At 35.6% G+C, this 14,725-nt stretch overlaps 1 pseudogene; it reads right to left on the reverse strand.

The window, feature by feature from the left end:
- Positions 1-8,763: 8,763 nt before the first annotated feature.
- Positions 8,764-10,682, reverse strand: LOC107636494 (uncharacterized; annotated as a pseudogene).
- Positions 10,683-14,725: the final 4,043 nt, after the last annotated feature.

Below are 14,725 nucleotides of genomic sequence, written 5' to 3' on the forward strand. Positions count from 1 at the left end.
AAGAAATAGAAGAGATGGAGGGGGCTTAGTGTTTCGACCAAGGGGGAGAAGTAGTGTGTATGTTGTGTGAAAATGAAGGAGTGAAGATGGGCTTATATAGGAGTGGAGAGGGGGGTATGGTTTGGCCATTATGGGTGGGTTTGGGTGGGAAAGTGGTTTGAATTTGAATGGTGAGGTAGGTGGGGTTTTATGAAGGATGGATGTGAGTGGTGAAGAGAATGGTGGGATTTGATAGGTAACGGGTTTTTGGGGAAGAGGTATTGAGGTGATTGGTGAATGGGTGAAGAAGAGAGAGAAAGGTGGGGTAGGTGGGGATCCTGTGGGGTCCACAGATCCTGAGGTGTCAAGGATATCTCATCCCTGCACCAAGTGGCGTGCAAAATGCCCCTTTCTGCCAATCTTGGCATTAAACGCCAGGCTGCTGCCCATTTCTGGCATTTAACGCCAGCTTCTTGCCCTTTTCTGGCGTTAAACGCCAGTCTAGTGCCCATTTCTGTCGTTAAACACCCATAATGGTGCCAGACTGGGCGTTTAACGCCCATTCTGCTACCCTTACTGGTGTTTAAACGCCAGTAATTTTCTCCTCCAGGGTGTTCTATTTTTAATTCTATTTTCCATTCTGTTTTTGCTTTTTCAATTGTTTTTGTGACTTCACATGATCATCAACCTACAGAAAACATAAAATAACAAAAGAAAAGAGAAATTTAACATAGATAATTAAAGATTGGGTTGCCTCCCAACAAGCACTTCTTTAATGTCAATAGCTTGACAGTGGGCTCTCATGGAGCCTCACAGATGTTCAGAGCAATGTTGGAACCTCCCAACACCAAACTTAGAGTTTGAATGTGGGGGTTCAACACCAAACTTAAAGTTTGGTTGTGGCCTTCCAACACCAAACTTAGAGTTTGACTGTCGGGACTCTGTTTGACTCTGTATTGAGAGAAGCTCTTCATGCTTCCTCTCCATGGTTACAGAGGGATATCCTTGAGCTTTAAACACAAGGGAGTCTTCATTCACTTGAATGATCAATTCTTCTCTGTCAACATCAATTACAGCTTTTGCTGTGGCTAGGAAGGGTCTGCCAAGGATGATGGATTCATCCATACACTTCCCAGTCTCTAGGATTATCAAATCAGCAGGGATGTAATGGTCTTCAACCTTTACCAGGACATCCTCTACAAGTCTATAAGCCTGTTTTCTTGAATTGTCTGTCATCTCTAGTGAGATTCTTGCAGCTTGAACCTCAAAAATTCCTAGTTTCTCCATTACAGAGAGAGGCATGAGGTTTATGCTTGACCCTAGGTCACACAGAGCCTTTTCAAAGGTCATGGTGCTTATGGTACAAGGTATTGAGAACTTTCTAGGATCTTGTCTCTTCAGAGGTAATCTCTGCTTAGTCAAGTCACCCAGTTCTTTGGTGAGCAAGGGGGTTCATCCTCCCAAGTCTCATTACCAAATAGCTTGACATTGAGCTTCTTGATTGCTCCAAGGTACTTAGCAACTTGCTCGTCAATAACATCTTCATCCTCTTCAGAAGAAGAATCCTCATCAGAGCTCATGAATGGCAAAAGTAAATTCAATGAAATCTCAATGGTCTCTGTATAAGCCTCAGATTCCCATGGTTCCTCCTTAGGGAACTTCATGGAGGCCAGTGGACGTCCATTGAGGTCTTCCTCAGTGGAGATCACTGCCTCTTCCTCCTCTCCAGGTTCGGCCGTGTGGGTTATAGTGATGGCCTTGCACTCTCCTTTTGGATTCTCTTCTGTATTGCTTGGAAGAGTACTAGGAGGGAGTTCAGTAACTTTCTTGCTCAACTGACCCACTTGTGCCTCTAAATTTCTAATGGAGGACCTTGTTTCAGTCATGAAACTTTGAGTGGTTTTAATCAGATCAGAGACTATGGTTGCTAAGTCAGAATGGTTTTGCTTAGAATTCTCTGTCTGTTGCTGAGAAGATGATGGAAAAGGCTTACTATTGCTAAACCTATTTCTTCCACCATTATTGTTATTGAAACCTTGTTGAGGTCTCTATTGATCCTTCCATGAGAGGTTTGGATGATTCCTCCATGAAGGATTATAGGTGTTTTCATAGGGTTCTCCCATGTAATTCACCTCTTCCATTGCTGGGTTCTCAGGGTCATAAGCTTCTTCTTCAGAGGAAGCTTCTTTAGTACTGCCTGTTGCTTCTTATATTCCAGACAGACTCTGAGAGATCATATTAATTTGTTGAGTTAATATTTTATTCTGAGCCAGTATGGCATTCAGAGTATCAATCTCAAGAACTCCTTTCTTCTGATTTGTCCCATTATTCACAAGATTCCTTTCAGAAGTGTACATGAATTGGTTATTTGCAACCATTTCAATGAGTTCCTAAGCTTCTGTAGGCGTCTTCTTCAGATGAAGAGATCCTCCAGCAGAGCTGTCCAATGACATCTTGGACAATTCAGACAGACTATCATAGAAGATACCTATGATGCTCCATTCTGAAAGCATGTAAGAAGGACACCTTCTGATTAATTTCTTGTATCTTTCCCAAGCTTCATAAAGGGATTCACCTTCCTTCTTCCTGAAGGTTTGGACTTCCACTCTAAGCTTACTCAATTTTTGAGGTGAAAAGAACTTTGCCAAGAAGGCATTAACTAGCTTTTTCCAAGAGTTCAGGCTTTCTTTAGGTTGTGAGTCCAACCATGTCCTAGCTCTGTCTCTTACAGCAAAAGAGAAGAGCATAAGTCTATAGACCTCAGGTTCAACCCCATTGGTCTTGACAGTGTCACAGATTTGCAAGAATTCAGCTAAGAACTGATGAGGATCTTCCAATGGAAGTCCATGAAACTTGCAATTCTGTTGCATTAGAGAAACTAATTGAGGCTTAAGCTCAAAATTGTTTGCTCCAATGGCAGGGATTGAGATGCTTCTCCCATAGAAGTCGGGAGTAGGTACAGTAAAGTCACCAAGCACCTTCCTTGCATTATTGGCATTGTTATTGTTTTCGGCTGCCATGTCTTCTTCTTGTTTGAAAAGCTCTGTTAGGCCCTCTATAGAGAGTTGTACTTTAGCTTCTTTTAGCTTTCGCTTCAAGGTCCTTTCAGGTTCAGGATCAGCCTCAACAAGAATGCTTTTGTCCTTGCTCCTGCTCATATGAAAGAGAAGAGAACAAGGAAGTATGGAATCCTCTATGTTACAGTATAGAGATTCCTTGAAGTGTCAGAGGAAAAGAAGAATAGAAGGAGAAGGTAGAAAGAGAAGAATTCGAACTTATTAAGAGGGATAGAGTTCGAATTGTTGATAGTGGAGGAGTATTAGTCCTTAAGTAGAAGGATGTGAGAAGAGGGGAAGAATTTTTGAAATTAAAGTAAAAGATTTTGAAATAATTAAAAGAAATTTGAAAATTTGATTGATGATTTTCGAAAACTAAGATTGGGAAAGAAATTAAGTGATTTTTGACAAAGATTTTGAAATTAGAAATCAAAAAGATATGATTGAGACTTAATTTTGAAAAAGATGTTATTGAAAAGATATGATTGAAAAGATATCATTGAAAATCAAATTAAAAAGAGAAAGTTTTAAAAATTAAAGCTGATTACTTGACTAACAAGAAATTTGAAGATATGATTCTAGAATTTAAACTATGATCCTTTCTTAATAGGCAAGTAACAACTAGAAAATTTTGAATTAAATCATTAATTGTAGCAAGGATTTTCGAAAATAGTAATAATAAAAAAATTGAAAAGAAATTGATTTTGAAAAAATATGATTGAAAAGATATGATTTGAAAAAGATTTTACTTTGAAAAATTATGAAAATTTGAAAAAGATTTGAATTAAAAACAAAATCTTCCCTCTAGTGTCATCCTGGCGTTAAACGCCCAGAATGGCATCCATTCTGGCGTTTAACGCCCAAAATCCTACCTTTTGGGCGTTTAACGCCCAGCCAGGTACCCTGGCTGGCGTTTAAACGCCAGTTTTCCTTCTTCACTGGCCGTTTTGAACGCCCAGCTTTTTCTGTTTGATTCCTCTGCTGAATGTTCTGAGTCTTCAATTCTCTATACTATTGACTTGAAAAGAAATAATTTTAAAATTTTTTTTGAATTTTTTTTAATGATGAGAAACAATAAAAATGAAACTAAGATCAAATAAACAATGCATGCAAGACACCAAACTTAGAAGTTTGTATACTAAGGACTATAACAATTTGAAAATGCATATAAGAAACAACAAAATACACAAAATAAGAGAAATTAAAGATCAGAGCACCGAAATCATCAAGAACAACTTGAAGATTAATGAAGAACATAATGCATGTATTCGAAAAATGCAATAATACAGACATGCAATTGACACCAAACTTAAAAATTGATACTAGACTCAAACAAGAAACATAAAATATTTTTTATTTTTATGGTTTTATAAATTATTTGTGATTTTTTGAAAATTGAGTGGAAAAGAAAATAAAGGGATTCAAAATTTTTAATAAGAATTCCAGGAATCATTGTAATGCTAGTCTAAGACTCTGGTCCAGGAATTAGACATGGCTTACTAGCCAGCCAAGCTTTCAATGAAAGCTCCGGTCCAAAACACTAGACATGGCCAATGGCCAGCCAAGCTTTAGCAGATCATTGCTAACAACAGCAAAATTGATAGAAATCAACAAGCTCTTGTGATTATAAGTTGAAACCTCGGTCCAATAAGATTAGACATGGCTTCACAGCCAGCCAGACTTCAACAGATCATCATGAAACTCTAGAATTCATTCTTAAAAACTCTGAAGAACAAAATAAAAAAATTTTTTGTATTTTTAAAAAAAATTCGAAAATAAAAAGTAAAATTACCTAATCTAAGCAACAAAATGAACCGTCAGTTGTCCAAACTCAAACAATCCCCGGCAACGGTGCCAAAAACTTGGTGCATGAAATTGTGATCATCAACAATGGTGCCAAAGGACTTGGAGCTCTCAAACGTGAATCACACTTTGTCACAATTCGGCACAACTAACCAGCAAGTGCACTGGGTCGTCCAAGTAATAAACCTTACGTGAGTAAGGGTCGATCCCACGGAGATTGTCAGCTTGAAGCAAGCTATGGTCATCTTGTAAATCTCAGTCAACCGGATTCAAATGGTTGTGGAGGATTGATAATTAAAAGATGAATAAAACATAAAATAAGATAAAGATAGAGATACTTATGTAATTCATTGGTAGGAATTTCAGATAAGCGTATGAAGATGCTTTGTTCCTCTCGAACCTCTGCTTTCCTATTGCCTTCTTCCAATCATTCATACTCCTTTCCATGGCAAGCTTTATGTTGGGCATCACCGTTGTCAATGGCTACTTCCCATCCTCTCAGTGAAAATGTTCTACGCACGCTATCACCGTACGGCTAATCATCTGTCGGTTCTCGATCATGTTGGAATAGGATCCATTGATCCTTTTGCGTCTGTCACACGCCCAACACTCGCGAGTTTGAAGCTCGTCACGGTCATCCCTTCCCAAATCCTACTCAGAATACGACAGACAAGGTTTAGATGTTCCGGATCTCAGGAATGGCCGCCAATAATTCTAGCCTATACCACGAAGGTTCTAATCTTAGATTAGAAACCCAAGAGATACACATTCAAGCTTGTTTGCATGTAGAACGGAAGTGGTTGTCAAGCACGCATTCATAGGTGAGAATGGTGATGAGTGTCACATAATCATCACATTCATCATGTTCTTGGGTGCAAATGAATATCTTGGAGAAGAAATAGACTTGAGTTGAATAGAAAAACAATAGTACTTGTATTAATTCATGAAGAACAGCAGAGCTCCACACCTTAATCTATGGTGTGTAGAAACTCCACCGTTGAAAATACAAAAGTAATGAAGGTTCATTGGCTTCGGCCCCAGAGGGGGAACCAGAAGAACCAAGACGAAAATACAATAGCAAAAGGTCCTATTTATAGATAACTAGTAGCCTAGGGTTTACAGAAATAAGTAATTAATGCAGAAATCTTCTTCCAGGCCCACTTGGTGTGTGCTTCGGCTGAGCATTGAAGCTTCCATGTGTAGAGACTTTTCTTGGAGTTAAACACCAGGTTTTGTGCCAGTTTCGGCGTTTAACTCCAGCTTTTGTGCCAGTTCTGGCGTTAAACGCCAGAATTCTTGAGCTGACTTGGAACGCCTGTTTGGGCCATCAAATCCTAGGCAAAGTATAGACTATTATATATTGCTGGAAAGCCCAGAATGTTGACTTTCCAACACAATTGAGAGCGCGCCAATTGGGTTTTTGTAGCTTCAGAAAATCCACTTTGAGTGCAGGGAGGTCAGAATCCAACAGCATCTGCAGTCCTTTTTCAGCCTCTGAATCAGATTTTTGCTCAGGTCCCTCAATTTCAGCCAGAAAATACCTGAAATCACAGAAAAACATACAAACTCATAGTAAAGTCCAAAAGAGTGATTTTTATTTAAAAACTAATAAAAACATAATAAAAACTAACTAAAATATACTAAAAACATACTAAAAACAATGTCAAAAAGCGTATAAATTATCCGCTCATCAAGTAGCTTGCTGGCGTTGAATGCCAGAATGGGACCATTCTGGGTATTCTATGGCTTACAAGGAGTAGAGACCTGGCGTTGAACGCTAGGAAGGGAGACCTTAATGGGCATCCAACGCTTTACTTGGAGCAGAAAGCTGGCGTTGAACGAAGGCTTCACATTGCTCTTGGAGAAAGGCTTGAAGGTCATGTGGTTCTTGGGCCAAGGGTGGAAAAGCTTCACATTGTGGTGAAAAATGAGGTTCATTGTTTGGGAGGAAGGTTGTATTTTTGGGAGGTAGTTCATGTTGGTGAGTATCATGAGGTGGTATGTGAGAAAGTGGATGGTGGTATTGGTGTGGTGTTTGAAAATGTGGTGATTGACGATTATGTTAAGGGTATGGGTCATAGGCATATGGTGGTGGAGGTACACAATCAAAATGGAATCCACCATATCCTTGGTTTTGGTATGCATATTGGGAAGGGTTTGGCTCATTGTAGTATAGAGGAGGTTGCTCCTTCCAAAACAAATGTTCCAATCCCATGATGCAATCCAAAATTGAGGTTATCAAGCCCTACAAAATAATCACAACCAAACTCAAAACCAAGAGGGTGATAACTCATAGAGAAAATAGAAAATAAAAACTAAAGACATCAATTAACAAAAGAAACAAAATCCTAATTAATAGCAAAAACAATCAAACAACCCAAAAAGTATCTATTCACACTATTCATATATACACAACAACCAAAACTATTTCACTCATGACGATAGTTTTCCGGCAACGGCGCCAAAAATTGATAGATGCAATTCGTACCGATTCGGGATTTCACTTTAGAAAAGAGAATGTCTTCGTCAGTAGTATAGTCCAAACTGACAATTTAAATCCCATCAATCAAAGTTTACAATTTCTAATTAACCGAGAGTATTTAGACTCCCAGGTCGTCTTTCCTAGGAACTAGTGCCAACAAGTGCACACAATTTTGGTTGTGAGATTCAAAGGGGTTTTTAATATAGAAGCAAGCAATAAAGAAATGAAAGAACAAGCCAAAATTGCAATTAATAAACTAATAAAAGAACAAAAGAACTATGTATGTAATATAAACAAGAATCAAAAGTGGTGAAAAAGTGGTTTAAAACATAAATGAAACCTTGACTTGGGATGAGTTATGGAATCCTTCCTTGCCAGAACCAGAACTATGATAATTATGATGGATTAATCTCACTAAGTCAACCCTTAACATCGAAAGATAGGTCAAGTGAGCATAATTGTCATTAATCCAAAAATCCTAGCTAACTTACCAAATTAATTGGTAAAAAGGTAGCATTAGTGGAAACAATAACAACTAACAACCCAAAAATTATCGCTAAATGTCGGACATTATGACTCTTGTAATCCATACAATCATTTTCCCTAAGCCAAGGGGTGAAAATTACCCCATAACTAAGATTGGCATTTCATCAAACACCTAGTATGCATATTCACAAAACATGGTAAAATTAGTAAATTAATGAAAACTATGAACCACAAATACTCAAAACTAGTAAAAGCAACTCAAACAAACATGTAATAATCATCAAACATCAAATTAACCAACTAAAAATTTAAAATTGCAAAACTATGTATATATTGACAAAGGAAATTAAAGTAGAAGAAAGTGTAGAACAAGTAGTATAATAAAAGAGAGAATTAAAGAAATACTTACAATAAAATTACTAGGATCCAAAATCAAAACTTGAACTATAAAATTCTACAAAATCCTAATTAAGAACCCTAAGGAGATTGAGAGAAAACTAACCTAAAACTACCCTAAAACTACTCCTAAAATGTATTCTATGAAGTATGGTAGTTTATCCCCCCATTTGGTGTTGCTTCCCCCTTCAAATATGTCTCCAAGCCATCAGAAATGGGCCAAAAAGCCTCTCCAAACGCGAGCCACATGACTTTTTAATGAAGTCACCCGCTGGTACCTGTGCTGTGCGTACGCACACATGGCTGTGTGCTTCTCCTTTGTTTTCTTCATGTTTTCTCCCAATTGAATGCTTCTCCTCCACTCTTATCAAGCCATTCCAACCTATTACACTTGAAATCACTCACCAAAACCATCAAGACATCGAATAGAATGAAAGTGGGATAAAATTGATTAAATTAGCCACAAAATAGCATGTTTTTACAATTAAGCTCAATTTAGGGAGAGAACACAAAAGTATGCTATTTGGATGAATAAATGTGGGTTTATATAATGAAATCTACTCAAATCAAACCAAAAAATATCGTCAAATATGGATTCATTACATACCCTTTAGGAAGCTTCACATTTTTCAAAATACAACAAAAGACACATTTTTCCTTTGAAGACATTGTGAAATGTGCTGGTGGCAAAAATGTCTTATTTAGTCCTATATTTTTTGGATGAAGTTCATGTCGTATCTCCATATCTACCAAGTCAAGCCTTACTTTGAGATGATCTTTTGATTTTCCTTCTAAATTCAGTAATGTTCCAACAATATTTTCACAAATATTCTTTTCAATGTGCATTACATCCAAATTGTGACGAAGCAAATTAGTACTCCAATATGGTAACTCAAAAAATATGCTTTTCTTAGTCCAGGGATCATCATCATTTCTTCTCCTCTTTATAGTCTTCCCAAACGGAATCTCCATGTTGCCTAATTTTTCTAATATATCAGGCCCTGATAGTGTCCCAGGTGCTGTTCTTAGCTCTTTCATACCGTCGAAACTCTTGTCCTTTAACAACCGATGCTTTGATGCTAAAAATCTTCGATGACCCATGTAACAAGTTTTTTTACTATGTTTCAAGAATCTAGAGCATTTTTCATAATTACAAACAGGACATGCCAATTTTCCACTTGTACGCCAACCAGATAACATAGAGTAACCAGGCAAATCGCTTATAGTCCAAAGCAAGGCAGCATGTACACGAAATAACTTCCCACTAGAAGCATCATATGTCTCAAAGCCATTCTCCCACAACTCTTTTAACTCATCAATTAAAGGTTGTAAATATATGTCAATATTTCTATTAGGAGAAAAAGGACCAGGAATAAGCAAAGATAACATCATAGAATGTTGTTTCATGCAATCCGAGGCAAGTTATATATCATTAGGACCACCGGCCAAATACTGTATCTACTACTCATTGTTTTATATAGGTTAAAGCCATTACTTGCTAAACCCATCCTCACATTTCGAGGCTCCAATGCAAAATCTGAATGTAATGAATCAAAAGTTTTTCAAGCTGGTGAGTCTACTGGATGCCTTAGTTTTCCATCATTTTTATGACCTTTATTGTGCCATGTCATCAGATCGGTGGTTTTTGAAGATATGAATAGTTTCTTGATCCTCAATTTCAAAGGAAAATACCTCAAAATCTTTGCTGGAATTGATCGAGAAGTTACCTTGCAAGAAACTTTTCTTTTAGCAGTTTGGACCTTTTTCATTTTATACCTAGAAGCACCACACTTTGGACAAGTAGTGTATTCCTTGAACTTTTTCCAGTATAAGATATAGCCATTTGGACAAGCGTCAATTTTTTCATAACTGAAATCTATGTCCTTGATGATGTACTTGCATTCTTCATATGTTGATAGTAGACACGAGCCTTCGGGAAGTAATTCATTGAGTAATTGTAGTAAATGATACGTTGCTCCAACTATGAAGGTCTTTACGTGGAGCAAATGAACAATAGTTGATAACTTTGTAAAATCTTTACAGCTTGGATATAATTCTTGATGAGCATCATGTATCAACTTGTAAAACTTCTTAGTTTCTTCATCAGGCTCTTCTTCATTTTCATCCGCATCCAATGCATCATCAAATTGACTCGTTTCAAATTGCCTCGACATCATGAAGGTCTCTTCCAATAATTTATCCATGTTATCTCGTATTTTAGATCCATCCTTCTCAGCAGATTTTGAAGATCCACATTCTCCGTGAAATATCCACTTACTGTATCCCTTATCAAACCCATCACAAACTAAATGCTCGTAAACATCCTCTCGATTTCCCCAAGCATAATTTTTACAATTCTTACAAGAGCATAGAATTTGAGTTCCTTCAGCTGCATTATGAAACACAAAATCAAGAAACTCATCTAACCCATCTAAGTACTTCTTAGAAGTTCGCAGTTTGAGCATCCAACTCTTATCCATGACTAACTAATATTATAAAATTCATAATGTCTACAAAATGAGAAAGAAAAAAACTAAAATAAGGAGCATTTTACTAAACTATTATTGTAGAACAAGGCATTATAATGTGCGATAACACTATAACAATTATAGAAGGTATGTAAGATAAAATCTCAAGACTAAATATAGGAGAAGTACCTCCTCAAACTTTCTACCAAACAATTAGAAGAAGAGATCAAAGAATTCTTGACAATAATGCATAAAATCAAGTACAACATATAATCTAACACATGCATTCACTTATTAAGATATGGATAAGAAAATCCTACTTGTTTTAAAGCTCAAACAGTTACTGAAATGAGGATTAACGGTAGCGGCAACAAGTAGAATTTGGGGAGCAGTCCAATAAAACGTGGTTATGGTTAAGAATCAGCTGTTGTTGCTAGGTACATTAGATTTCTCTGTAGCCTTACTTGGTTCCTGAATTATTATAAACCAAAATCACAGGATTAAGTTTGGAGTATATAAATATGCATGGCTGCAAATAATTTTTGGATGAAAAATGTTTGAATGTGCTAAATCAGACAAGAAAATCTCTACCTCTGTAAATAGAATGTAACTTATTGAGGGAGAACATGAAGGATTGAGATCTAATACTACCAATAAAAACTAACTTCTTCCATCATCAAATTTACAATAATTATACTTTTGTTTTGAATTAATTGTGTACATTAAACAACTATTTCCCTAGTCAGTGTCTATACTTGCTTAAGAATCAAGTATGGCGTGAATGATGTTCATGCAACTATGCCTAGTTATGAAAATGTTGACTATACACAATCAAAATGGACTTGGCTTGAGGATGCAGCCAACATTTAGGTTCATCCGCACTTACTATTGAAGTTGCTCAATATTAGGCACATAATAGGGATATTTATTAGAAAATTAAATAAACATAAAGTATTATATAGTACTTGATTAATTAAATATTTTTCAATGTACACTTTTTCCTTGTGTAATTAAGCAGAAAACTAGAAAATAAGTTGTTATTTAAAAAATGAGTGTTAATTCCACTCGTCAAATGAGGAGAAGTCAAAAAGGGAGAAACTTATTATTATTACTTCTTGCCAAAAATACTTTTTTCGAATTATTACTTTTCTACAATCTAGTCTTATCTCCCCCCTCCCCCTCTCTCTTGTAAGATAAGTTGATAACATGCATCTTGAATCAAAGTGCAACCTAACAGACTTAGAACAACAACACAGCAAAGAAATACTGGATCATAGCTAAAATGCTACAAATTATAAAACAAATATGCACAAAAACCAAATAACGTGGAGAATGGGGATAAACCAAAACAACACCTTCTCCTTTATAGTTTCTTCATCCTTTGTAATCTGATGCTACTTTTGAGATAGAGTGGTATTTGAGTCAGCATTGGCTACTAGCTGTTGCTTTCACTTGAACTGCGAAAGTGATTATGAGTATAAGCAGTAGAAAAACAAGCAACATGGGCCTCGACATGATTCTCAATTAGTTAATTACACGCAAAATACCTGCTTAACATTAAATAAATAAACACCAAAACAAGGATTTTGTATATTAATTCCCAAAAAAAACGAATAGATTAATTCAATTTTCTCATTTTGTATATGATTTTTATTTTTTATAATAAATATAAAAAAATAATAAGATGATTCATTTTATCTGTAATATATATTATAATCAAACTATCTAGTATATATGATAATTAAAAAATAAATCTCATTTAAGATAAAAATAATAATTAAATAAAAAGCAAGGTTAAACCAGTGACATTAAAGCTAAAAGCACATATATCTGAAATCGTTACTTTCCATAACAAGCAACGAAGATGAAGAACCTCAAACAAATCTCAGACAAATAAAGTGGCAGCAATGGCAAGAGTTGCAGCAATGTAAAATGACGACGATGACGGCAAAGAATGAGGAGCACCGGAAGTAGGAGCAGGTGCAGGAGCAGCAATTCTAACATGGATGAGTAGCTTCATCTAACGGTTAACACAGTGGTCGCTCTTTTCACAGATGTACCAATTCCTTCCTTCGGTTTCTAGTAATTACTTCAGTTGCTTATTCCTGAAATTAGAATGGGAAATTTGGGAATTCTTACAGAGAGAATTAAAGGAAGCAGAGAGAAGGCGAGCTTTGTGGGAATATCAGAAATGGGAATGGAAATGGCTAGAGGTGATTGAGGAAAATGGAAAGGGGATTCTGGGTAGTAATTTAGGGTTTTATGGATTGGGAAGATGAGAAACATAAGTAAGGAACAATAAGGAGTCAAGGACCAAGGAGCAAGAAGTTTCAGCTGCTTCTTTTTCTTCTTCTCATTTTATACCAAAATTCAAAACCTAAATTCAAATAAACAACTTAATTAAAAATAGAAAATAGAGTATACGTTTGAATTTAGATTTCAAAGGAATTACTTAAGATTCCCAGTTTTACTTTGTGATGCCAGGAAGGCTGAAAGTGTTTATAGATTTCCAAGTGTTTTCCAAAAAAAAAAAATTGATTTGATTACAATGTTTATCCAAAATTCTATTTATAAACTAATCTAATGTAATTTGACAGTTACTCTTATAATATCTTCGTGTTGAGTGAAAACTGAAGCTCACGGATACGACAAGTGCACCGGATCGTTCAAGTAATACCACAGTGAGTGGATATCATTTCCACGAGGATTAAAGGACTGAGCACGTAAATATTGAGTTAAATGACTAATTAGATCAACAAAACTTGAAATTGATGAATGTTGGAACTTGCGGAAAACTTGAAATACTTGAATATTGGATTGCTTAAGGGCAGTGAATGTATAATTGATTGAAAAAGAATATATGATGGAGAAGTCAAGGATTTTCGAAGATGTTTAAGTCCTTAGAAAAATCAAATTTTATTTTCCTATTCTAAAGAAAGCAAATCTTTTCACGACGAATCTTAATTAACCGATTTCTAATGTCTTGACTCCTCAGTTTCTCTTCAATTTACCAATCGCCAATGTCTTGGTCAATCGATTAACCAAAGAAGTTAAGTGCTAAATCTGATTCAGTTCTTCATAAGATTCAAAATTAGTCTTTAGGTCGGATTATATGTCACATATCCAAGTTAGTCCTGTCCGATTGAATCTTATGAGAAAATATAATTTTTAAAAATTGTCCTAATCCAAATTATATGTCACGTATTCAAAACTAGGGTAATTGACAAATCATTTATTGTGTCACACACTTTAAAAACCACTATGTCTTGTCGATTCAAAAAATCATATGAAAGAATTTTCAAGCATAATTCGGATATTAGTTATGTCGAAACAATAAACAAATTCAAAACGGGATTAGTATGCTTGTCGACACTACAAATCCTTTAGGGATGAAGAACGAAACACATAAAACAGATCAATGCAATACTTTAAAATAGAAGAAAACCTAGATTAATAATTCATAGAAATATAAACTGAGCTCCTAATGCTTTGACAGAGGGATTAGTTACTCATGGAGGAATTGAAAAACAAAGCAAAAGACAAGAAGAAGAGAGCCACGTGAGGGATCTGAAGATCCTCTCCTGGGGTGTCCTCCCTTGTGAACAATCACTACAACAAATATGGGATTTAGCAACACCAAATTTTGCAACGCCTTAAAACCGTTCTCTTAGATAGTTTTAGACAACGGGTTTTTATAGTGTTACTGTTGAATTTAATTTTTTAATATTTTATAGCAACAAATTAAAACGGTTATCTTTGACTATTTTAAAGAACGGTTTTATAACCGTTACCATGATTTATTTTTAAGCAACAATTTTTATTGTTGTTTAAATAATTGTACAAAAGAAACGCAAAAAAACAATTGTTAAAATGCTACATTTTAAAATCGTTCTATTAGATGGTCTTAGACAACAGTTTTTACAATGTAGTTATTGAAGTTCAATTTTTCATCATGTTATACCAATAAAATAAAATCGTTCTCTTTGACTATTTTAAAGAATGGTTTTATAATCATTACAACAATTATTTATCAAACAACAATTTTCTAATATTAT

This window comes from Arachis ipaensis, chromosome B4 (genome assembly GCF_059453495.1).
Source record: "Arachis ipaensis isolate K30076 ecotype BB chromosome B4, ASM5945349v1, whole genome shotgun sequence".
NCBI classification, from domain to species: domain Eukaryota; kingdom Viridiplantae; phylum Streptophyta; class Magnoliopsida; order Fabales; family Fabaceae; genus Arachis; species Arachis ipaensis.